General features: G+C 33.2%; 1 pseudogene; it reads right to left on the bottom strand.

Annotated features, from left to right (window-relative positions):
• Positions 1–23,786, bottom strand: part of LOC149542363 (endoglucanase 25-like) — a 64,034-nt pseudogene extending 40,248 nt beyond the window's left edge.
• Positions 23,787–24,094: the final 308 nt, after the last annotated feature.

Below are 24,094 nucleotides of genomic sequence, written 5' to 3'. Positions count from 1 at the left end.
CACACACATGTGTATATACACACATGTGTGTATATACACACACACATGTGTGTATATATACACACATGTGTGTATATACACATGTGTGTGTGTATATATATACACACATGTGTGTATATATATACACACATGTGAGTGTATATATATACACACATGTGTGTATATATATACACACACACATGTGTGTATATATATACACACATGTGTGTATATATATACACACACATGTGTATATACATGTGTATATATATATACATAGTGTATATATATATACACAGTGTATATATATAGTGTATACACATGTGTGTATATATATACACACATGTGTGTATATATATACACACATGTGTGTATATATATACACACACACATGTGTATATACATGTGTATATATATATACACTGTGTATATATATATACACATGTGTGTGTGTATATATATATACATGTGTATATATACATATATATATATACACACACACACACACACACACACACATATATATATATATATATCTTTTTTTAATATCATTTGCAAATATAGTCTGATAGAAGAATTACTATCAACCATTTGAATTTCCCATTTAAACATTTTCTTCTCTTTCAAAACCCCACCCGGATTTAATTTCTCGATCTCATTTTAATTCAAACCCAAATCCCGATTTAATTTCCAAATTTTGATTCTATCGAGGGAGGATTGCAATGATATTTTAATTTCCCATAACCAGACGAAAACAACATGCATACCCAAATTCCAAATTACAAGATTGAAAGATTCGTCACAGAGAATTATTTAGACAAACATTAACAGACACGATGAAGACAAGAAAGATAGAGTGTATTAAAATATGCAAAAATCACAAGCGTCTACCTGGACATTGATGGTAATCACTACGCCCCAAAAAAATAGAGAAAATTCCTCCTCTCAGAATCTCCTCCTTTCCAAAAATTTCTCCCCTCTCCAAAATCTGCGGTCCTTCGAAAAATGAACCCTCAATTGGTGATAAGTTCTCTCCTTAAATCAGGGCACTAATTGTGCGTTCACCCGAGAGAACTCTCTACTCACCCAACTTCAACTCTAAATTAACTTTTCTTTTATCTTTTCTTAATCTTTTCCATGCACATTAATTGCATTATTAAATTACTTTATTTAATTTTCACTTGACTTCTCTTTTAATTGATTTATTAAATTTAATCTCATGCGCACTTTATGCAATTAAAACATCTTTATTAAATTCACTTATTTTATCTTTTTAATTAATCTCTTATATTTTCATCTCATGCATACATCATGCAATCTAACAACTTTTAATAAATTAATATCTTTTTACTTCTTAATTTATTTTTGAATGTTAATCAATAAACATTTATTAACTTAAATAATAATTATATTTAGCATTTATTAAAAAATGAACTCTCTCTCTCTCTCTCTCTCTCTCTCTCTATATATATATATATATATTAAATTAAATAAATATTATCACGTTCTAAAATTTAATTCTTTTTATTTAATTAATTTTTCAATTAATTAAATATAATTAAATATTAAAATATCGTAATAATTTTCTATTAAATTAAATCATTAATTTAATCTTTTAATTAGACTTAATTAATAGAAAATTTACCAAAGACTCATAAAGTAACATACGAAAACCCATCATAACAAAACACATACAAAATCAAACTAAAGGGTTATAATCATGAATTAATGCCATCCGACAAATTTAGAGGGTACACAACTCAGATACTTGTCCTAATTTTATAAGACAAATGGCTCAAAGGTTTAGGATTTGGACTTAATAATTTATCTCCCCTCTCTTACCATTGAGATAATGTGATAGGGTACGCTCATCCTAGCAATTCAAGGAAGTCGATTCCCGGTACCTGCAACCTGCATAAAATCCACACATGTACAAACACAACATTCTAAGCTAAACAGACAATGGTAGGAAGTGGTGCATCATGTAGATCCCGACTAGCAGGTGACTACAACTCCCTTCCTTAACCACATCAGAAACACCATACATAAATAGAACACACACACACACACACACACACACACACACACACACACACACACACACACACACACACATGCAGTATGGGGTAAGTATCCATAAGAAAACACATATGATAATCCATCTAACTAATCATCAATAACTGAAAATATTGTATTAATCATCATCCATTCATGAAGTATAGAGTACCAAGTAATCTCATTATAAAATCAACTGAATATGAAACAATATCTAATAATTGTTGGGCATTCATTTTGCACGAGGTCAATGATAGGAATCCATAGTGTAATTCCTCTCTTGAAAAGCAAATCTTTTTAAGGATCCACTCCAAGGTTCAGTGTTTGTCTTGCGACGTACCAAAATCTGCTCAGTAGAAGATAAATGTGAGTGTTCACAAGGAGGCCTTTGCTGGTTTTAAAAAAACTATTTTATTTGGAATTGAAGTAAATCTGTTTGTTGTCTCAAAATATCACACCAAAAGAACAATATTTTTGTATTTTTTATTTTTTAATGAATGCAACTCTAACAATGCAGCTACTATGAGGTCCTATTCTAACAGGGGGTTAGCAAAGCAAATAATGAAACTAAAAGAAAATAACATGAAATCAAATGACTTGAAATTGAAATTTTTAAACGAACATAAGCTACAAAACACAACACGTTGTGAGTTAAACCTTCGAAACAATCGGTAGGAAACCAATGAAAACTGGAGCAACGCTTCCTTGAATCCACTAATGCAATCGTCGGTGAGAAGCTTTAACAAATCGAATGATGTTTCACTCTTCATCAAATCACAAGGCCACAGAAAGTGCGCTCATGCAAGACAAAAAGCTATGTAGACACAATCGGGTGATCTCTTCTCAAGCTTGTTACGTCAACGAAATTCATATATCTATAGCAAACACCAGAACTAAAAGATCGCACAACTAGAAACAACACAATAAACCTTTGGCTCAATCAGAATCTCATGAATAAAATTCACAAAACAATGACACATTTAGGCAAGAATAAATACACTCTAAATGCTAGCACCAAAAGCATAACTTTATTGCATAATAATGGTGACCCTTCTTACATTTTACAATGGGGTATTTATAAGAAATCGTCTCCTCAATTTGTGTTGAGAGTGAGAGATATCTTGACGCAATAAAATACTTTTAAAATATTTAAACAAACTAAATATATACAAACTGACAATCTAACTAGTGCTTAGAGGGACTCCATCCATATTTTATTCATTAATTGGATGCATGAGCCCTTTACATGTCGAAAATAGAGAAAACATGAGAGATAAAGTAGGAAGAAGCCATCAGTGGAAGTAGAAGTGCATGGAGACACCAAAAATAGAAGTTGGCCCTTCACTTGATGTGTGTCGGAGTTAACTTGCCATCAAAATGCGCTCCTAATGCATGGAAAGTGTTATTTTTGAAACTAGTAGTCAACTGTTGGCGCACCTCTGAATTGTGGACCTACATGAAAATGTGGAGCTGTAGAGTTGTGGACCTGTAGACTTGCATACTTGCGAAGCTATGGACCTGCGTAGCTGCAGACCTATGGACCTGCATACCTGCAGAGCTGCGGACCTGCATACTTGCAAAGCTGCAGACTTGCAGAGCTCAATTCACCAAAAAATCAAAGTTCTCAATTTTGAAAACAGTTTTTGAGTTTTTCTCAAATGGGGTTTTAGATCATTTTTTGTATACATTCTTTGCCCTTTTTTGATGATTTACACCCTCTTTATAGCCAATCACTTTCATAAACTTGCACTCTTGCTTTTTCAATCTAAAATCCCAAGGCACTAGCGTTGAATCTTGCCTCCAATAGTTGTATAAGATGAGTAACCTAATTTTCTTTATGTGTCCAACCTCTGTATCTTTGACCTTTGTCTTCTCTCCACCTGTACAATCCTTCTCGGCGAGAAACCAAGTGATCCAAATTATCCAAGACGATCAAATGTTTGCAACTTTTTCATATTTTTTCACAAATTTTCTAGGCATTTTTAAGTGACCTTTTTGGAGGTCTTTCGCTCAAAATTTCAAGTCAGAACCTTCGTCGGTCTATAAAATTGGATAGCCAAAGGCTCACTATTTTAGGGATTGAAATTAGATCTTCAATTCTTCTTTCCAACAGTGTAAGCAGTTATGAATTCTAAGGCTCGAGTCAAAAGTTATGACCTCGACAAGTTGAGGATGCCATTTTTACCTACAAAAGAAGAAAACATTAGTCCATAGAGTTAACAATGCATAGTAAAGACACACTAGTTACTCAAACAAAACTGGAGGTGAATCCTAAAATCTGGCTAAGTCTGAAATCCTGAAGCCCTGAAATTTGGCTAAGTTTGAATTCCTGAAGCCCTGAAATTTCCTAGAATCTTTACCTTATCTCGGGGAGGTCTGAAACCTATCTCAAAAGATTTGTCGCATATATTAAAATATATCTTAAGTATAAGGGGGCCTTTCTCCCCTTAATTTGAATATTGGTGCATAAGGGGGCCTTTCTCCCCTTACCCCTTCCCCCACCCCAGATATACCCAATTTCTTAAATTCAAGATCAAGTTGAATTGTGAATTCTCTATTGAATTCTTATATAAGGAATAATGCTCTCATTAGTTTTTCATATGGTTACAAACTAGGTACTCTAGGATCTTTTGCCTAGGAGGCTTCTTGTTGAGGCTTCTCCCTAAGGATTCTTCTATGTCCATATTTAAACATGAGGGTATCTCCCCCCACCCTAGCAAGGCTCTTATGAATCAATTTTCAGTCTTCTTGTTCTCTACTTTGATTTTGAGAATTTATTTGGTGGGATGTAGTTTCCCTTATAACAATGTAGTCTTCTCATTGATTTATTGAAAGACTGAGGAAGTTCGGTGTGGCTTTGATTTCAATTCTGATTACTTAGGTGATGATTCCTTTCATGTTTATAATGATTTAGTTTCTATGAGTTTGATTTGGGGTACTCCTGAACTAATATCTCCTTTCTATATTGCAAAAGGATTTTCTTCTTGGTAGTATTTTGGTTGTGTTTTTGGGTATTGTGCAAGACTATGAATATGGTTTCTTTTCTATCCTAGTTTGTGATACTTTGAACAATTTTGGGTTTGATTTACTAATGTATCAATGGATATTCTCTCTACTTTTGGGTTTTTAATTTCTATTGCATAATTATGATATTGGATGCCCAATCATGGGGGCATGCTAATCTCTCCCCTTATGAGAGACATCATATCAGGTGTCACTATCGATATGGAGATGTTTTGTTTAGTATCCTTAATAACATTTTGTTCTAAGCCTTCTATTATCATCTGGATTGACAAATGATTTCAAAAATTTTGTTAGCCCCAACTAATATTGTAATTAATATGAGAGATCATTAGGTGATGGTGCTATTAATGTATGTAAATGAGTCATATTTGTTATATTTTCATTGATCTCAAAGTCTTAGTTGGCTAGATATTACACTAACTCTAGGAAAGTGCCATATCATTTGATTGATGAAGAGGATTTGAAGAAAGTATGATGAAGTTAGAGTTGATATGTAAGGTATCCAATGGGTACTTGAATAAGCTAGATAGTGATTATGTATTAATTGTTTGATTGTTTTACAATCATGTGTTGTTGCAATATATTCAATATCACAAGCTTAATCAAGTCACAAGGTTAATAAAGGGACATTGTATTCACCGAGTTACTATAGTGTTTTTCGAGTGACTGAAAAGAAGAGGAAGAACATAGTGTTTCCTGAGTGAGTCTATATTAACTGAGTTATATGTTTCCAATGTAAATGTAATGTTTACCAATGACAACTATACAAACTCAAAATCATTGATCTTAGGTTATAGAGTATAATTCCTTCATACAATGAACTTAGACACATAGAAAATATAACTCTACATAGAAATTTGTGTCCATCCTTATCCTTCTTCAATTTCCTTCATCATATCCTTCTTAAATTTTCTCAGTCGTAGATCTTGAAAGTAACTTTGACTCTCACTTAAGACCTTCTTGATCTTTCCTTATTTCCATCAAAAGTCAACCTCAAATTCCAAATTTCCAAACTTGTTCATCCAACTATCACTTAGTAAATATTACATTCACTTGGGAAACATATAACTTAGTTAATACTATCTTTTTCAGGAAATATCATGTTCTTCCTTTATAATCACTTAGGCAATACTGTAGTCACTCGATGAATATAGTCTCCCTTCATTAACCTTGTGACTCAGCTAAACTTGTGTTCTTCAATACTTCTCAACAATACATGATTTTAAAATAATCAAACCAATATTACATAATAATTGTCTAACTCATTTAGGTACCCATTGAACACCTTACATATCAATTTTTTCTTCATCATACTTTTTTCAAATCATCTTCATCAATATAAATGATATGGTACTTTTATGAGTTAGCATAATGTCTACCCAACTAAGAATTTGATATCAATGATAATATAACAACGTATATGGCTCTTTTGCATACATTCATAACACTTATTAGCCAATAATCTCCCACTATCAATTACAATATCAGTTGGGGCTAACACAATATGACTAAAAAAAATACAAGAAAGACAAAAAAGGAACTACAATGTTCAAAGAGAACCTGGGTCTTGACAACATGGCCTCATCAAGTACCTAATCACAAATAAATCTTTATAAAATAGAGAAATAAAGAAAACCACAAGGGAAAAACTCTATTGCAAAAAGAGATATAAAGAATGCTAAAAGAAAAGAAGGAAGGCTTTATCGAGACCCCCCAAGGAAAACTTCCTTCCCCCCAAGCATAGAACACAACTAAATATAGTGTGGGGATGTAAAAGGTTTGGTGAAGATGTTAACAACTTGCTCTATCGTGGGAATGTATCCCAAATTAAGAGAACCATCCTGAATCAACTGCCTGACGAAGCACATATGGATCTCAATGTGCTTGGTCCTTTGATGCTCAACTAGGTTGCCAAAAATGTGAATAGTGTTTTGGTTGTCCCACCAAATAATAGTGGGACTATCAAGAGGAAAAACAAACTTTTTCATCAATTGTTGAAGCCATAAAATCTCCTAACTAAATAGTACGATTTCTTGGTACTTTACCCCTATAGATGATAATGCTCAAGTTGTCTACTTCTTGAAAGACCATGTGATAGGTCTAGAACCAAGACAAAAAAAAACCATAAGTAGACTTTTGATCATTTATATCACCAACCCAATCTGAGTCTATAAAACTAATAATGTTAGGATCCTCTAATGTGTATTGAATGTCATAAAAAGTAGTACCCTAAATGTACCTCAAGATATGTTTATCAAATTTCAAATGACTTTCATGAGGACCATGGGATATTCTAGAGACAAGTCCAACCGCAAAGGAAAGATTAGGATGCGTGTGTGAGGTACAAAAAGCTTCCCACTAGTTGTCTATATAATGTGGAATCTATTGTACGAGTAGACCAAGTGGTAGATAAGCTAACACCTAACTGAAAAGGCATGGGCATAAGCTTGTAATCAAGCATGTTGAATCTCTAAAGCATATCTAGAGCATACTTCTATTGAAGTATGTCAATCCCATCTGAAGATTGAATAACCTATAGGCCCAAAAAATAGTGTAGAAGACCAATATGTTTCATCTCAAACTACTCCATCAAAGCTTGCCGAATATTTTGAACTATAGAGGATGAGCTACCTATAATGATGAGACCATTAACATAGAGTACAACTATAAAAAAACTCAGCCCCATGATGCTAAATATACACTATAAGGTCATAATGACAACATGTGAAGTCTTCTTTGGGCCATATAATGACCTCTTAAGTCTGCAAACCATAGAAGAGTCCTCCAAAAAACCTTGAGGTAAAACAATAAAGATCTCCTCATGAAGGTATCTATGCAAGAAAGCACTCTTCACATCCATCTATATGCTATCTATCCCTAAGAAATTGTAAGAGAAATTACAAAGCAAATATAACTCATCTTGGTGACAGTGTGAAGCCTTGCTCTGACCCATCATAGTACAATTAATACATTATTATTTTTGATACTTCATGATTCGATATGTCGAGAGATTTTTAGATATATTGGACATTATTATGTTATTTAATGTCATGTGATGTTTTACTTTGATATTTTTAATCATGTTATTTTATGTTTTATGAACATGCATACTGATGATGTAGTACAGTAAGTAAATGCAAAATTAGGAATAAGATTAACACCTTGATTATGCAATTTTTAATGTTTAAATTGTTGCCCCACTTTTCATCCCTTAACCATTTTGAAAAGTGAAAAATTTTGTGTCCTACTAAAGTCCTAGGTGTTCAGGGCTAAGTTCAAACACCTTTAGGTGGAGAGAGTCTTCATTGGATTTTTCATCTTCCCCTTCTCCACATTTCATAGTCGGGTGGTTTTCCTTTTGTGTTGTGAATTTTTGTAGGTAGTTTAGTACCTAATCTGATGGAGATTCTCGTAACATGCAAGGATCATTCACAAGAGTTATATCTGCTTGTGGCCTATCATTTTCTCCATATAAAAAAAAGCTTGCGAAAATATGGACTTCACCTTCTCTGTGGTGGGTTTTCAACCCATGAAGTCTATTTTTCGCAAAAGGCAATTCTAAAGGAAAGGAAGTGAAAGGTGGGTCCCTAATGAAGCTTCACTCTCCTTGTGGACATCTCCAAACCGAAAGGAAGGAATAACTCCAAAAGAAAGGTTAAAAGGCAAGCCTAGGTGGAGAATTGAAAATTGTCTTCTCCTTGTCGAGTTTTCAACCCATGAAGACAATTTTCTAGATTTTAAAGAAAATCAAGTATGAAAGCGGATGGAACCAAAAAATTGTATGTGAAACATCTTGAGATGATTATGGAAACAATATAACCATTGTGGGAAAGATCTATTAAGTAGAATCTGATTTGGCAGATATTTCCTTACGGAGTACTCTATTTATAATTTTCCATAACTTAGTGGAAAACGAGAAAGTAAATGTGAAGGATAGAAAATTATTGTTGGCCCAATGGAAAAATGAAAGGATATTAAGTTATCCATTGAAAATATGCATTTACTACTACAACAAACCTCTCCTTTAATTCATGCATGTGGTGCAAACCCTAAAGATTAACAGATGGATTAAAATTTCTATATAGAGATATATGAATAGTTGCAAAATTTATTGCTCTTACTCAAACTGTTATTGTGTTAATTTGCACAACTTCCGTTTGAAAAGCTAGCATCTATGCATTTATCATTCTTTGTTTTACTAGATTTTGAAGTTCATCCACGAATAGAATGACAACTAGATTCGTGGGTTTTGATGGGCTGAATGGAATCAAGTCTACATTGTAGAATTTCACAAATACCTCTCTCTATTTCTATGATATGCAAGACTTTCAGAAGAGTAAGATCAGAGCCAATTCATCCCATAAGAAAGAAGGTCCAAGGATGTGGGCTAGTTGAGGTAGCTAGTTTTCCAGTGATAGTCCAAGCTTCGAAATTGATCTACGAATGCATAAATCATTACAACTTGGACAACAAGTAGATTGTATTTTCGGATGATACAGTATTGATTTGCATTGACAGAAAAATAGTGGTAAATTGTCTACAAATTCTAGAGTGACAAGAGTTTTTAGATTTGACAATCAGTGGAGCTGTCTTTGAGTTTTCCATGAAGAAAATGGTTCAGAGAAAGGAGATTATGCAATCATGGTTTCAAAAGCCACAAAGCACCAAAAGTAAGGTTCCTAAGACCCTTTTTGGTACTAATCTCAAACCAAAGATTATAGACATCCTAGTTCTCCTGCACAAATTGAAAGGTGAGGTAGAAGCTTTAAATTTTGTTGAGCAATATTTCTTTTTGGTACAAGTAATCTGCTCAGATACCCAATATATTGATTGGGCTAATGAGGTATGTGAGAACCTATCCAATAATCTCAATGCCACAAAATTATACAACACCTTCTATATGTCATCTTTTCTGATTTACATGTTAGCTTCTCTATAGTTATGGCAGGGCCTCCCGAGGGTAGACAATTTCCTTGATGATGTGAAGTCCTATGAATTTTACCCATGTTTGCAACTGGAAAATAGTTATGAAAAATATATAATAGTTAATGATGCATTTACAATGAGAATTTTTAGGGAGCTCCAAGGATGCCCAGAGAGGAGATTCAGTCTAGAAGTAATGGTAGCTATTAGTCAAATTGGAAGCTTTTTCATCCAATTCTTATCTTTTTCATATTTGCATCTTGCAACTTTTGATGGGTTCCCCTTGAAGTTGCCGAGGTATCCAAGCGATATGATTGTGCTGATCAAGATCTTGAGGCAAGCAATCTAAGTGAATGTGCTGAGTGGGAGTCTAAAGAAGAAAGGTTACAAGTTTTTGATGAAGGTGGGAGCTTTCAGTTACGAGTCCCATTCTGATGCGAAGAACATGTTAAAAGTGTTCAAAATGAAGTATCAATTAGAGATGTACGAGGTCTTGAGACATATGTTTGATCCAAACGAATATGCAAGAGATGTTCTATAGATTGGTAATGTGATCAAACATGTCACCACTATTGAAGACTACTAGGCCAATTTTAGAGATGAGTTCAAAATCTGTGACCATGCTTTCGCTAGGCTCATAGTAGATCAAGTAAAAATGTATAAAAATAACCTTGATGTTGAAGGAATTGAAGATGATGGGTAGAATATGTATAATAATACATATTTAAAAAAGTTAAAAAAATACTCCTATCAGTTCAAACCCCTATCAAGATGCTTGGGATGATCTAGATGTTATGATGGCCCAAATTGTTAAAAGGACGGGGAAGCGGGTCAAGTGAACTACAACAAGAAGAAGCTGAAGTAAAAGCACCCCCACTCAAGCTCCTTCAATGTCTGCCCTTGCTTCCTCACAAGCTGACACATTAGGTGTGACCCTATCCATAACTCAAGGACCAACTCAACTGGTGAGTGGAGGTGACCAACATCCAGATAAAAACATTCCTTTGCCAAAGACTTGTCAAGATGGCTACTCTCCAGTGATTTGTGCCTAGCCAAAAGCTGAGAAGAAAGTAGAGGAGCCAAAAGATAGTGCTACTACTCCGGTTCCTTCATCTACTAGTAGTTTAGTCCCATCTACAAGCCCTGCACTTCTCCTTGCAAGCAGTCCTCATGTGCAAGTAGTGGATTTAGGTGATGGAGGAAGTAGTGATAGTGAGTCCACTGAGTTAAATGAAGTAGCCAAGAAGACTACAGAGATAAAGAAAGGCCAATAGTCCTCAAAGCTTATCTCTCAAGCTCAAAAGAATCCTTTCTCTTCGACCATGAAAACAATCACTCCAATCAAAAGGAAAATGTTTAGCATAGAATCTCTTGGGACAGCCTCAAAGGTAATAGGCACAGATTCATGGTTAGAAGACACTTTGGATAGGAAGAGAAAGAGGAAAAATGAAGGTGCTCCAAACAAGGATACCTTATCCCTTGCTATTCGTTCTAGATCCACATTGACTAAGGTGAAGAAATAGAAGACCTTGTCTATCCTTGGGTAGGATCCTGAAACATGGCATTTAACAATGGAGATAGACAAACCTAACAAAGAAGGAACAATTGAGGATATGACTATAGATGATTTCACCATGCATTCAATAGATCTCGGGGAAGCCAGACATGATACCAAAGTTGGCTTATGGAAGTCCATGAATGAGGTGATTGAAGGAAAACTAGAAAGTCTAAAGTTGTCAAAGGTTTGAATAAAAGCAGAGATACAATAAATGAATGAGTATATTAGATAATTGGTCACTTCATTGGCGAGCATCTCTGAGATGCCCATGACTAGAAACCCCACTGCTGTAGCTATCTAGGCACTTATATCTCAACTTCAATAAGATAAGCATTTTGGGAAAATCAACAGAGAGTGGAGTGAGAAGATCAAGGTGGAAGGACTCTCTGTTATAGACTAGATTGGTAATGCTATTTTAAGATTGGAAATAGAGAAAGATAATATATCATCAAATAGGGCCACCTTGGCTATAGAAAAGGTCAAGAGTGATGATTGTGTTTCTTTGTTAAAAATGATCATCCACATGAAGGTGAAGGAGGTCGTTGAAGCAAAGATTTTACCCAAAGGAGATGAGCCCCTAGTTGAGTGGTTCCAAAGTATGCAGTTCAAATATGAAATGATTATGGGGACGGAAGAAGGACTTAAAGAAATTGAAGTTAAATCGAAGAAAGAGCAAGGAAAAGACTATCAATTGCTAAAAGGATTGCATACTGATTCACAATCTAGTGGACAAGGGAAGGCAATAATTGGGGTAACTGTCATGCAAGAAAACTTCACTAACTTCATAGATGAGCTGACATGAATAACCTCTAGTCATCAAGATAGAATTTTTGAGCTTTAGAAGCTTGGCAGATGTGTGCACGTGACCATGAAAGAACTACAAGACTGGTTAAGCACCATTAGAGATCTAGCCCAAGAGCATTCTAAGTGGCCCTTAAGGTACACAAATGTGTATGTCCATAAGCATGAAGAGTCGATTTCGATAATTGTTGCTGCCAAAACCTATAGGGAAAAAGCAGAAAAGGGGAAGAAGGAAAAGTGATTCATATTTTTCCCTTTCTATTTTTGTTATGTAATCATTGTAATAAATGTACTGGCTCTCTACCATCTGTCATTTTTGAGAAGCTGAACCGATTAAGCTTTCATTGTAACGGTCATCTTAGAATCCTATATGTATGATAATGAAAGATTAATAACAGGACATCAATTTTTTGATGTGAAGTACTTGATGTTGCATAGTCAATTGAATGGTATTTCAGTATCAATCATTTTCTATTCCATTTGTAATAATTGTTGTTTGCTTATTGTTTCTCTTTATCTCAATTTGAAACAAGGAATAAACAGAGTTTTATTACCCCTGGTTTAATATAACAAGCTGAATATGATATGAATTGTCACTTTAAGCTCAAAGAGATCCTTTAGATGTTTTCATTCAATATAACCTTTCTCTACAATTTAGTTCCTCGATAGATCAATCTTAGTCCATATTAACTATGAATTCATATGATGTGTGAGTTCATCGATTTAACTAATCCTTAAAATGTTACTTCTTGCCCAAGTTGAATTCCTTATAGGATTGGCTTAGTTTACCTCTCATGTTCTTTGGTTAAGAACATACCCTGTTTAGATTTAGGAATAAACAAAATTCATTACAAATTTCACAATAGGAAGTTGTACCTAACAATTCAGAGGAAAGTAAATCTTCAAGAAACCACTTTCCAAGTTGTAATCATAATCTGTTCACAAATTAGGGCATTTGTGAGTCAGAATTGGAAAGAACAAATCTGTTTACCAACATAAATGTATGAGCAGATATGATATAAACAGTTATTTATATGAAAGATTGATGTTTTGATTTATGTGATTATCCAGATGTGTTATATATATATGCATGTGATTTTTCTCAAGCTACTGATGTGTGAAATGTGTGTGTAGGATTGTTAGCTAAGAAATCTAACGGAGAATCAAAATTGGACCCTATGTACTGTATGTGAAAACCAGGGTTGAGTCTAATAAAAGATGTAGACCTCATTGTTTGTATTCTATCATAAATTGAATGTGTATACCATTATATAGTCATTAGGTGTTAATGTTTTGTAAACAGTGATTTTATAGTGTCGCTTGACACTCGTAATTCGTATATGCATTTCAGCATGATAAATAGGGTTAGTTGAGCAACCTAAAAATCTGAGTTGGACTAGGTTAGTGACCTAATATTGATTAGTTAGTAATCAGGATTAATTACCCTAATCAGGGTTTAGTGATAAATTTTGCATTCTTAGGATTTTTAGGAAGCCCAAATATTTAAAGCTTTTTAGTAGGTCATTAAATAGTTATGGATGCCAAAAATTATGAAAACTAAGTACCTAGGGGGTATATGTATGGGTTGGGGGCATTTTCCACCCCTCTAACCCCTTTCTTTGACTTTTTTGACCACCCAAATATCCCATTTTTGCTTTAGTTCGAAAATTGGAGTTTCACCATGAGTTGTCAAGTTATACTCCACCTTGAAGTTCCTTTAGTGATGAGGTTGAGTTAGAAGACTCTAGAAGCCCTTGGTCAAGTGGGGAGTTATTGCATTTTGTAAGTGGTTGAGTTAGGAGCCTATTTAGTGGTAGAATTGAGGGTGGAAGGTTGTTGACTTAACCTCTAGATTTAGAGAGCAAAGTTGGGATTGAAGGAGAAAGAAGGATAGCTCTTCCCAAATTTTAGTTGCCATAACCATTTATGAAGGTAGGAATCCTTCAAGTTCATTTCATCATGTTGTCTTTCATTTTTTAAGTAGGTGTTTTTGCATATGTGTGTTCTTGTGTATGATGAACATGTTAGGGATGGGATTGTAATGGGTTTTCTTTAAATGTTTTCCTTTGTGTTTTGCATTTGATTTTTGAGGGAAAATTGTAAGGGATTGTATTGGCATTACTCACCCTTAGATAGGGTAGAAGTGGCCATGTACGATAGGAGGGCTTCAATTGGACTCTGACAATGCAAAGTCTCTCCTCATGACGAGGAGAGGGAGAGAGTAGGGTGTTATGGGCCCTTACTTGTTAGTATAAACCATGTTTGTGTTTTGAGAAATTGAAAAGTGAAAGAATGGAAGTTCTTGTGATTATAGCCTTGAAACTACAACTATTATGGTGTTGTGACTGATGTCTCCTATCTAGAAAAATTCACCTTCTCCCTAGCCTGGTTCGCTAACGAACCTATTGTACAAACCTAGGATGAGAGTAAATGGGTTGATTGTGTCTTCATGTTAAATCTATTTGTCTCATGGTTAGTTTCATTCTCTCCATGATTACCTTGATAAAAATGTAGATTTTGTAATGGTTACCCTATTATGGAGCCAAGTAGGAAATTCAGAGTTGTTATTTAAATCCAAATGTGTTGGGATATTTCTCCTCGGGATAATGGTCCTATTGTAAAAATGTTATTGTTAAACGTTTTTTTTTTTTTCAAATGATTATGATCTTGTGTTTTCTTCCCTAGTTCTTTCTCGAGGGAGTCCTTCAATCATATGAATGAATAAAAGTGGAGTACTTTCCATTCATATGATATTCTGTGTCATTCAATTTATAGGCATATGTTTATTGGAAAATGGATGCAATGATGTTTTACCTTTTTGTGACATTCTTAAATTTCAAATTTGTATTCATGGATTAAATCGTAATTAAAGCAAATGATGATAAATAGAGTTATGCAAAATTGATTCCAAACTATGTTAAGAAAATTTGAGTTTATAAATGGTATTTCATTTTGCATGTTTGTAATTATTTGGAAGCATAATATTGCTATTTGAATACTCAAGCATTACATCAAACTCTATGCTATAAATCAACTTAGAAAGAAAAAACTCCTTTGGTTAACTAATGAATTTGCAAATCTTCACTTGAAAAAAAAAAGACTTGAAAAAATAAATATTCCCCTTGCCATGAAAATATAATTTGCATTCAAAATTCAACACCTAGAAAAAAAAAATGGGCCTTGAGAAAAAATTTCATCCTTAGAGCAAAAGCTCTTTGCCTTTTGTATGAGGAAAACTTAAATCTCCTTTAGGACAAAATAATCTTTATAAGATCCCTATTGTAAAACCTTTGTTTTAATTTAATTAATATTTAAAAAAAATACAATAAAAGAAAAATAAACATAATATCTACTATCCTATGCTATCCTAAAGTCTCACCCATAAATATTTAAACAATAACTACACCTACTTCTATAAACCTAGGTGCAAGCTTATATAATCAATGGCATATTTAATACGTTGACCTTATTTCCCAACATACCCGCATGAAATCTAGGACTAACACTTCAAATTTATTGGGGGATTGACATATTCAAAGAAAGGGGAAGCGACACATTGATTTGGAAAACTCCACCCTTGACCACTTTCCATGTGCCCTAAGCCTCACATACTTCCATGTGGAGAAGGGTAGTTGGAAGGGGGAAGGGAGTTAGGGAGGCCACTGCCTATGCACATCCTTCTTGGGCGGTGTGATGGAAAGGGTTGGGTAGAGCACCCTCCCACTTGGGGGCGGCTAGGTTTAAGAAGTGGAGTTAGGTTAGTTAAGAGTTAGTTGGGGTTAGGTTAGTTAAGGGTTAGTTAGGGTTAGCTGTTAGGGAATGTTGATGTGTAGTTAGTTAAGAGGGTATGGTAAGAGGTAAGGGGTTAGTTAAAGTTAGTAAGGGATATGTTAGTTGTTAGAAGCAATTGGTATGTTTTAAAAAAAAAAAGCTATTAGGAATTTAGTAAAATTTAAATTATAAAGTTAGTTTCATTTTAAGGGATTTAAATTAGTATGTTTTAAATGTTAGATGTTAGATAATGTAAGTGAGTTAAATAGTTCTTTAGTATTATGTGTTTAGATTAATTTTGTTTTATTTATCTATTTTATTTATATTAAATATGTTAGATATGTTTAATTTAGAATATTTCTGTAGATTTAAGTAATATTAGTTTAGTTTTAATTTATGCTTGCTAGTAGGATTACTGTATGGATGATTTATGTTTGGAATATTGAAAAGTAAATTAAAATAATATATTGTTTTAAATAAAATAAAATAAAATAAAAATATATACTATTTATCATGTAATATTTAAATTAGTATTGGTAATGTTTACATAATACATAGTGAAATTTAAGATTGACTTAAAAAGGATGAGTTAGTTAGTAAATATAGTTAAAGGGAGTGTTAATTTGGGGTCTATTTAAATATGAACAAATGTCAAAATTGATTAAATAACGAATGTGTAAATATAATGATTGAATCCTACAAGAATCGTTAAAACCACTGAAATAAAGTGTTAAGGTATCATTAGGGGAAATTATACCTATCTCTCAACATACTTATAAATTAACTTGTGAAATAAATTTATCGATTATATCAAAACCTAATGTGACTTATGTATGTCTTTAGTCAACCGGTATTAACATAATAGATTTAATTAACTTCAAAAAAAAATCTATTTTTTTGCCTAGTATTTTGGGCATGACAGATAAGATAAAAGGTCTTTGAGTAATTAGTACCCTCTAGTTGAGAAAAATCTGTTGCAACAAGATAGCCCTTGTACCTACAAATAAAACTATGTGTAGATAAATTGGTATAGTACACCCTCTTGCACTGAACTAACTTTCTTCCTTTTTGATGATGACAAAGATCCCAAGTGTGATTCTTCATCAAAGAATAATACTACTCAACCATGGCATTATCCCACTTAGGGCATCTTTTCACCTCTAAAATGTTTTAAGGATCATCCAAAATGTCATGACTCAAAAGACTGGTCAAGATGTCTAAGCACAAGTGTGCCAAGTATTTGAAGGATCTCCTACCAAAGGTCTAGTTTCATCAACAATAACACGTGCCCACTTGGGAAAAAAATATTGAATATATAGTGGAGGTGGAGAAGGTGGATCACCATTTATATCATTCACATAGGATATGTCATCCTAAAGAGGTGAAGAGGAAGTACTAGGTAGTGAGGGAGAAGTTGGTGATGGAGGATCCATCTAAGAATGACACTCATCAAACTAGACATCTCGTCAAAACAAGACCTCTTTGGAATCAAGATCTAAAAACCTTTATATCTTCATATCCTCATAGTTCTAACAAAAATGAGTGGTCAACTAATCCTCTCTATGGCTTTCCTATGAGCATCTAGAATAAATACCCAAGCCTCACTACCAAAACTCAGAATTTAGAAATGTTAGGCTTGACATGAGTCCATGCCTCCTCAGGAGTCAAATGTTGCAATACCTTAGGAGGCATTTAATTCAAAATAAAGTTGGCACAATTAATCTCCTTAGCCCAAAATGAAGGATTCATAGCTCAAGATCGTATCATACAATTGGCCATCTCCCATAAAGTTGTGTTCTTTCTCTTAGCTACTCCATTCTGTTGAGGGGTATGAGGAATTGTAAGGTGATAATGTAAACCATGTTTGGTGCAAAAATATTTGCAAGTTTGATCCACACATTTCCCCCTATTGTTAGTGTACATTTTCTTGATAGAAAGACCAAATTACTTCTCTATACATGTCTTGAAGATTTGAAATGAATCAAAGACATCAGACACGTACTTCAAGAAGTACACCCTTGTGCATCTAGAGAAATCATCTATGAAGGTGAGTACATAATAAGCACAAAAAATGGATTGGGAAATGACATAAGATCACTATAAATCAACTCCAATGGTGCCTTATCATGTGAGGCTCTACCTAAAGGAAAAGGATCTAGGTGATGTTTTCCAAGAGTGCAACCTTTACAAACAACATTTGTACAAGAGATATACAATATTCCTATCACTATCTCTTATGTACTCATCTATTGTAGATATTTATAAATGACATGGCTAGATCACTCATGCTAAAGATTTCTCACTATGTCTACATGTACAACAAGAGAAATAAGTGTAGAACTGATACTCTCAAATCCATCAAACTTGTATAAGTAAGTCTCTAAATTAACACTCCTTGTAGCCATAACCAACCTAGGATCATGGAGGTTTCAAATGCTCATATCATGTTGTGAGAACTCAACTATTTTACATGAGTTAGAATGAAAAATATGATAAACAAAGAATTTAATCATATAAATGGAAGGAACCAAGAAAACTATTAGAAAGTAAATTCCACCAAGATAACTGGAGCCGGGGGGGCGGGGGGCGGGTGGTGGTGAATTAGTTATGCAATTAGAAAAACTCTTGATGTCCTTATTAATTCTGAAACATATAAACAATAGATGTAACAACCATAGAAAGATAAGCATACACAATAACACTAGATTTTTTAACTAGGGAAACCCTCAATTAGAGGAAAAAACATGGCGGGGATGGTACCCACAAAATGATGTACTAATATAAAATTTCCTTATTAGAGGATTGACATTATTAGGAGTCAATGAAATACAATCAATACATATGAGTCCCTATTAGGAGACTCCGAATCCATTTTAGAAGATTCCAACCTTGTTAGGAGTTAAGCCAAACTTGTTAAGAGTTGAAAGGAAGTCAATTGAACTCAATGTCCAAACACCTTATGTACTATTTCTTTTGAATAATTTAATGTGATAAAACAACTATCCAACTAGTAACTTATCTTGCCAACTACAACTCTTTGTAAGCTCATCATGCCTCAAATACCAAACTATCCTTTGATCCAAAAGATATGCATTCGAGCTTGTATAATCAACAATGATCTCAAAACCACATACACATCCACACTGGATCTCACTCTTAAGTTACTATAACATAAAAAAATCTCATTAATGATTATAACCAAGGAATATCTTTTCTTTACACCAAATCCTTAAAAAAGTTATTGAGTTAGCCCTAAGTTCCCAATTTAAAATTATAATATAGGACCATCTTAAGATATTACAATACATATTACATTACAATATTACATATTTTTAAGATTACAACCAATCTGTCGATTCACAATCTTCATATCTTTTTACTCAATGAACATATGATTATGCTAACTTAACCAAGACATGTTCAACATGTCTTCAACCTCTATCTCAGCTGGCCCAACCAGATTCCATCTATATTTGGAGATAAAATCCAAAAAATAATACTCACTTTCCAAAAATGTTTTCTAAAAAATTTCGTCACTAAAATCCACATAGCTTTGTCCATTCTTCATATTTTTGTACTTGCTCTTAACTATAATATCTAGACACACTCTAGAATATAATCCTAAGTGTGCATAGAGTGATTTTCAATCCTCAAACTAGCAAAGCCAGTCTCTCTCTCTCTTGTTCTACCAATCTTCATAGAATAACTAGTATGTTGACATAAATGACAAACATTGTCATTAATGCAACACATAAGCTCTGAATCATGTATCGAACAATTCTAAGATACTCCCCTATATGAATATAGTCATAATTCATGCTAACAATCTCCCCCTTTGGAATTGATAACAACATAGATGAAAAACATCTAAGTTCCAAGAATACTAAATATACCTCTTCCTCATCTACCTTTTCTCCCCCATTCATGTGTAGTGCCTGTCCCTAGTTTACATTTTTCTAGTTACATTTTTGCTATCATTGCCAAACTCTTTTAGGCCAAGTTTTATGTTTGATAATTAGTAGCATTATCTTGAGATTATTAGATATTGTTTCAGACTCAGTTGATATATGATGAGATTACTTGGTACTCTATACTTCATATGTGCATGATGATTATTACAATGCTGTTAGATTATTGATGATGTGTAGTTAGATGGATTATCCTATGTCTTTTCTGATGGATACTTACCCCATACTGCATGTGTATGGTGTGCATGTTTGTTTTCTTTATGTGTGATGTTTATGATATGGTTAAGGAAGGGAGTCGTAGTCACCTGCTAGTCGGGATCTACACGATGCACCACTTCTTGCCATTGTCTGTTTAGCTTAGTATATATTGTGTATGCATATGCGTGGATTTTATGCAGGTTGTAGGTACCGAGTATCGACTTTCCTGAATTGCCAGGATGAGTGTACCCTATCACATTATCTCAATGGTAAGAGAGGGGAGATAAATTCTTAAGTCCAAATCCCAAACCTTTGAGCCATTCATCCTAATTAACAATTAGGACAAGTATCTGAGTCATGTACCTTTCGAATGCATCAGATGACGTTAATTCATGATTTTAAACCCTTAGTTGAATTTTGTATGTGTTTAACTATGATGGGTTTTCGTATTTTTACTTTATGAGTTTTGGTGAATTTTCTGTTAATTAAGTCTAATTAAAAAGATTTAATTAATAATTTAATTTAATGAAAAATTATTTGTTATGTTAATATTTTATTTAATTAATTGAGAAATTAATTATATAAAAGAGTCCTATAAAAAGAATTAAATTTGAGAATAAATCTATAAGTTTAAATTTGAACATGATAATATTTAATTAATTTAATTATATATATATATATATTTGGAGTGCATTTTTAAGTAAATGCTAAATAATATTATTATTAAAATTAATAGATAGTTATCAAAATTATTGTTCAAAAATAAATTTAGAAGTGGGAAAAGAAAATTAAATTATTAAAAGTTTTATGATTGCATAATACGTGCATGAGATTAAATTAAATAAATCAATTTAAAAGAGGTCAAGTAAAGATTAAATAAATTAATTTAATAGATTATTGTATGTGCATGGAAAAGATAAAAGAAAGATAAATGAAAGTTAATAAAGAGTTAAAAAGGTGCGAGCAAAGAGTTCTCTGAGGGGAATGCACAATTAGTGCCCTGATTTTAGGGAGAGAACTCCTTTATCACAATTGGGGGTTCATTTTTGGAGGGGGTTGGGAAATTTTGGGAAAAAAAAAAGAAGAAAAAAATTTCAGAGAAGGAGAAAGTTCAAAAAGGGGAATTGTTTTCTACAGATTTTTGGAGCATAGCAAATTAGCATCAGTGTCCAGGTAGACACTTGTGAAGATTTGCATAATTCAAATACGTTCTTTTAATTCCTGTCTTCTTCATGTTTGCTAAATAATTGTCTAGATAATTCCGATCAAGAATATATATATATATATATATCATGCTTGTGAGTTCTGGATACTGGAAAATTATTCTGTATATGGGATGTTTAATTGATCTATATAATTTCTCTCCAATAAATTGAAAATTGTGAAAACTTATCAAAAAGGGTAGAAATTTTATTGGAAAATCTTCTAAAAATATTAAGAAAATAAGAAATGAGGATATAGATTTTTGGTCTATCAGATTTAATTCTGAACTTTCGATAAAAGAATATATATATATATATATATATATATATTTACTGTGTATATATATATATATATTCATTTAAAATAGGTTTCATTATAATCAAATTCATTATTTACAAAGTCTGTTGTTAAAACATTTTTTTTAATATAAAAACACGTTTTTTTATAAAAACGTCACTTTTCATATAAATTTGTTTCATATATATATTTTTTTAAAAAATTATATAAAAAAAACAAATGAAATGGCTTTGGGAGGGGGGGGGGGGTGTTTTACCCCACCCCATGCCCATGTTTGGCCTACGGCATTGCTGCCGCTAACCGCAGTACAGATTGCGGCAGCAGCAACAGTACGTAGTACTGTTGCTGTGACCGCAGCCTGGCTTGCGGCTGGCATCCTTGTTTTATTAAAAGCCGCGCGGGCTATAAACGCATTCCTTGTTTTAAATTTTTTTATCACTTTTTAAATTATTAAAATTTATTAATAGTTTTTTTAATATGTATAAATTTTTAATTATTAATGTTATTAATAATAATTATTAATTTTATTAATAATAATTATTAATAAGATTAATATTAGTAATACATTTTTTTAATATAAACAAAATATTACTTAATAATATTTTGTTTATAAGATACATATATTGTGAACAATTAATTAAAGATATTAATTAATTATTAATTAGGTGATCATCTAATTTAAGTCTAGATTAATGAATTCAACGAGAATTTTATAATCATCAGCTTAGAGTCAATATAATAATATTTACCTTAGTAAATTTGGGAAATTGATCATGGGGTAAATATTTGTTTTATACTTAAGCTGTTATTTAAATTTATTATAAGGAAAATAATGAAAGTATTCCATCACTTGTTAGTAAACTCGAAAATGGAAACTGAAACCCCACATTCAACTTAAAACTGAAAACATGTGCTTGTACCTTGTTTTTCCTTATACTCTATGCTATTTTGGGATTTTTGGGGTTGACTAGAGTGTTGACCAGTTATAGGACGTCTACCAGAGGCTTGGGGGTTTTGTGAGTTTGGTATCATGTAGACTCGATCTTGATCAATATGGCTCAACCATGTATGTGATGGTATGTTTATGATGAGTATATTTGTTTTGTTGAGTATTATGTTTCAGTGTCTTGGTAAAATAGCAGTATGTATGCTATGAGATACCTGAATAACCATTATGAGTCATTGATCAATATTGTTGGATTATTGCCAGTTGCTTGTTGAGAACCGATGAATACTTTGATTAATCTTGTTGCTTTCCAATTGCTCGTAGAGCACTGATGTGATTACTATGATTATCTTTATGATGTTTTCCAGTCACTTGTATAGGATTGAGGTAATTTTTCTATGATTAGGTGATTTGTGATTTCATGAGCTTAGGGTAGGTTATCTTTATGCAGTGTCGGGAAGTGGCTTGCAATGGGGGCCGGGGACCCTAAGTGGTCCTGGGGGTAACCCATTGTAAGTTGTTTAATAAGTGATAACTCTACACTTAATACTAACTTAAATGAACCTAATAAGAGATAATTGTATGTTCTCGCCCATGCCATGAGTGCTATTACAGACTAGGATGGGAGTAGAGAGAACGCTTGGTTATGACCTTGCATTCCGTAGTATGCCTTGTCAATATGAGAGGATACTAGTGGCCGCAGGGATCACTAGGGACCCGGGAGTCCTAAGGGACTGCTCGAGTAACTCCGAACGTGATTTGTGTGATGACACTTTCCCACTTACATAGTAGATACCTACATGTCTTTATGGTGCCTCTAGGTTTAGATGTCAATCTATTTTAGGAACCTTTGAGTTAGCATACTTATAGGATTTCCTAGACTTAGAGAGTATTTATGTTATATGTTTTGTTATCCTATTTGGGACTTGAGACTATCTCCTCAGCGCGGTGGTAGTGGACCATTTAGGTTCCATGTGGTCGGGTGGTAGTGCTTTTTACTCTTACCATTGAGATCTGTCTGAGATATCGTGGCTGGAGTATTTCTGTTGGCATATACCTTCATTCTGTTCATGGATCATTATGATAGATGGTTATATTATATGTTGGATGTTGTATCATTTTATGATGGATGTATATCTCTTGATGTATGGATTTATTATGTATGATGGATGGTTTCATTTATTTTATTGCACATGTATCATGGATCTGAAGAGGATGATGTATATTTATCTTGCTTATGTATATTCTTTTAAGCCTTTCATACCCTGTGACATGTACAGTGGCTGAATGAGCATTTCGAATTAATTTGCCAAGAGGCATTCAGAACAATTGTATATTTTACGAACATTGGACTTTTCATTATTCTTTCAT

This window comes from Cupressus sempervirens, chromosome 8, assembly GCF_028749045.1.
Source record: "Cupressus sempervirens isolate cs-2001-9-10 chromosome 8, ASM2874904v1, whole genome shotgun sequence".
NCBI lineage: Eukaryota > Viridiplantae > Streptophyta > Pinopsida > Cupressales > Cupressaceae > Cupressus > Cupressus sempervirens.
This window is presented reverse-complemented; position numbering and strand designations above follow the sequence as displayed.